Raw genomic sequence first — 3,992 nt, 5'->3', positions numbered from 1 at the left:
GGAACCAACCTAGATGTCCTTCAGTAGATGAATGGATAAAGAAACATGTGGTATATATACACAATGGAATATTACTCAACAAAAGAGAGAATAAAATCATGGCATTTGTAGGTAAATGGATGGAGTTGGAGAATATAATGCTAAGTGGAGTTAGCCAATCCCCAAAAAACAAATGCTGAATGTTTCCTCTGATATAAAGAGGCTGATTCATGGTGAGGTTGGGAGGGGTAGCATGGGGGAGGATTAGATGAACTCTAGATAGAGCAAAGGGGAGGGAGAGAAAGGGGAGGGGCCATGGGGGTAGGAAAGATGGTGGAATATGATGGACATCATTATCCTAAGTATGTGTATGAAGACATGAATGGTGTGACTCTACTTTGTGTACAATCAGAGATATGTAAAATTGTGCTCTATATATGTAATATGAATTTTAATGCATTCTGCTGTCATATATAACAAATTAAAATAAAAAAGAGCCAAAGGAACACAAAACTTCTGTATTAAATGTAAAGATTGCCCCAGTGCAGCTCTTTGTTAAAGACATCAATTATAGTAATCTGGTCACCCACACCACCAAAATAAGGCAAATTTTGCTATTAGAAGTGATTGTGACTTTCCTTTTGACCATGCAAACAAAAGTGGAAAAGCTTTGTAAAATCACTATGCAATATTCCCCCATTTCTCTTAAATGCACATAATGCAAAATCAGTTTTCCCTTTGATCAAATTCTTGATGTGGAGAAAGAATTAAACAGGTCAGGGTTATCACTTTCGTGCCCTTCTCTGTGTCTTTTTCTTTTCCTTGCGTTCCTGCTTGGCTAGTTTATCTTTCTCCTTCTGTAGCTTGTCCTGTTCCTTCTTCCTTTGGGATTCATCCCGAAGTGAGTCTCGCTCCAATTTCTGAGCTTTGAGGACATCTTCTACATTGGTGTTTCGAAACAGAGATTTGTCAGAACTAATGTTCATCATGGTGGCACCTGAATCATACTTTTCATCTGCTTCATCTTCGTCATCTGTTACATTAGCATACTGGGCCAGCAGGGCAGCTTTTCTCTGTTTTTCCTCTTCTGACACTACCCTGGGCTTCACTACAATCTGTGCCTGCTTCTCAATGAGGATAGTAATGGCCTGCACCTCATCTTTTTTCACTTTAGTGACAACATTCTGAGTTTCAGACCACCGTTCCACAATCTCCTTGCAGATATTACGGAGGGCATCTTCTTCCAGAAAAGCACACAGGACACCCTGCAGAGCGTCCAGCTTCTCTTCCTCCTCCTCCTCCTGCAGGACACCAAGGATGTAGGCACCATAAATGGCTTGGTCCACTCCCAGCACCTCCAACCATCCGTCCAGCCAGGATCCAAAATCCCTGCCCTGGCCATCACTTTCACAGGAGGTTGCCACATCCACTTTGCAGGGTGCTGCCATCTTGGGGTCGGGGTTGATATTGTCTTATTCTTCCAAGATAATTACCTGTGGAAATTCAATACATAAAGTAGCCAAAGTGGGTTACTCTGGGTTAAAATGAGTTTCCCTAACCACTTCTAGTGAATCCCTGGCACTCCATAAAGTACAATTTGAAAACTACTGTTTGGAAATCCACCCAAAGGTTTTGATCCTGACATGTTTGTTTAGCATATGCTATCATCCCATCCCTCCTGTCAAGGTCTTTTGTTTTCTTTAGGAAGAACTTTCACAATCTCAAGAGAAATACCCCTCTTTCTAGCCAGTCAAATGGCTCAAGATAAGACCAGCCATAATCAATCAGTAGCTTAATAGTGACTACTGAAGAGAATAAGACTGGTTCTCTTATAAACCTTAGTTGAGGGACAGGTAAAAGGAGGAAATCAGTATACATATAAACTTTCCCTTTCTTCTTCTTTCCTTTCTTTCACTCATTTCACCTCTGATCATGAAGGTTTCTCAATATTTTTCTTTTGGTGGCAGTATTGCTCCACTGTAATAAGACCATTCTTTCCTCCCACCCTTGGCTTTTGAAAAACAACTACAATTTAAACAAGTCTATTGTCTTGAAAAAATATTTTATATCTGGATCTGGGATTTGCATCTCAAGGAGATTTCCTGGAACCTACCCCTAATATTCTCTGTCCAGTCTTTCTCGATTATATTGGAAAGGCAGGTCAGGCAGATCCTATGATTTCTGTTTCTTCGTGTTTTTTTTTCCAATAACTTCTCCTTGGGTATAAAACAGATTTGCTCATTATAGTAAATTTGGAAAACAGAGAAAAGGTTAAAGAAAATGACAAACATCATCCTGAATCCCATAAACAACAGTGAGTACTACTGTTGGAAGTTTTTTTTTAAAAATCTTTACAAATAATTTATTCTATTACTACTACTACTACTACTACTACTACTACTACTACTACTACTTTTAAAAGCCCTTCTAAATGTCTAGAAGGACTACATATTTCACATAAGAACTTTTCCACTATGCATTCAGCACTGGTAAATAAAATTATACATATAGCAAGGTTGTAATTTGAGGTAAAATCTTCTAATATGACCATTTGGTTCTTGAACCTTTTCCTTCTCACTTCCTTGTACTTTCATTTCAGTGGACAATATAGGCATATACAATGCTTGGAGACTGAACATTATCTGTAAGTCATTTACAGAGGACAAGCTTTCCTATGAATTTCAAAACAAAATGTACAAAATGTGCTAATTTTACTAACTACTTTGTCACATACTGGCAACCTCTTTAACATCTACAGAGTAGATGTCACAAAATTGGGACTCATTTACACATTATATACACAGCAGAACAAAATGCACAAAACACAGAAAAATGATGCATGGAAATGTCCAAGTATGAACACACTAACATTTTATCTTTTGCAATTGCTTCCCTCCCACATCCTTCACATAGCTGAACAAGTACAGATGGTACTATCCTGCTCACAAAGGTGGTTTTAAATTTTCATCCCCAAACACAACATTTCGTATGAATTTTAGCAAAAAAGATATTTACAAAGTGAAATTTTACTATCTGTACATTTAACATATATTGGACACTTCTAAACATCTAGATAGACTAGATGTTTCATGTAAGGACTCAATTTGCCCATGTAAACAACAGTCTCAAAACTGCACACATGTAACAATAGTTCTAATTTGAAAATGCCTTTAAAATATAAGAATTCTGGACCTTTACCAACATAGTGGACTATAATGCTGAAATTTTCACAAGATAATCTTTCCTAGGAATTTAACATAAAACAGAAAATTTGTTTACTAATTCTACTTCTGTCATAGACTGGCAATCTCTATAGCATCTAGAAAGACTAGATGTAGATTAGGACTTGTTTGTCCTTTGTATACATTATGTACACAGCAAAGTGAAACAAACACATAGACTAAGAAATAGTGGTTACTCTTGCCTCATTATAAACATACCAGCATGGTGCTCTTTCCCTTTCCTTCTCTAGAGAACCAGCACACAATGTATACTACTCGAGAAGGGTTTTGGCTATTCTCCTCACCCTCAAAACATTTCATATGATTTTTTTTTCGTTTCATATGAATTTTAACAAAAATGAAATTCACAAAATACGTTGCATTTTACTACTTCTAATTTTGATGTATATTGGGCACTTTCGAACACCTAGAAAGACTAGATGACCCAGTGCAGTAGTGCACACCTGTAATCCCAGCGGCTCCGGAGGTTGAGGCAAGAGGATCCTGAGTTCAAATGCAGCCTCAGCAAAAGCAAGGTGCTAAGCAACTCAATGAGACCCTGTCTCTAAATAAAATAGAAAATAGGGCTGGGGATGTGGCTCAGTGGTCCAGTGCCCCCTGAGTTCAATCCCCAGTATCCCTCCCCACCAAAAGACTAGATATTTTAAAAAAATACTTAATATTGTCAACTATACATACAGTAATGAGGAATAAAATTCACACACAAAATAATGGTTATAATATGAAAAACATCTTTTACATCTGACCAGCCTGGCATAGGATCTTCTCTTC

At 37.6% G+C, this 3,992-nt stretch overlaps 1 pseudogene; it reads right to left on the bottom strand.

The window, feature by feature from the left end:
- Nucleotides 1-764: 764 nt before the first annotated feature.
- On the bottom strand, nucleotides 765-1,427 carry LOC143638522 (coiled-coil domain-containing protein 43 pseudogene; annotated as a pseudogene).
- Between the last annotated feature and the right edge of the window lie 2,565 nt (nucleotides 1,428-3,992).

The sequence above is a fragment of the Callospermophilus lateralis genome, chromosome X (genome assembly GCF_048772815.1).
Source record: "Callospermophilus lateralis isolate mCalLat2 chromosome X, mCalLat2.hap1, whole genome shotgun sequence".
NCBI lineage: Eukaryota > Metazoa > Chordata > Mammalia > Rodentia > Sciuridae > Callospermophilus > Callospermophilus lateralis.
Note: the sequence above shows the minus strand (reverse complement) of the source record. Positions and strands in the feature narration are given on the sequence as shown.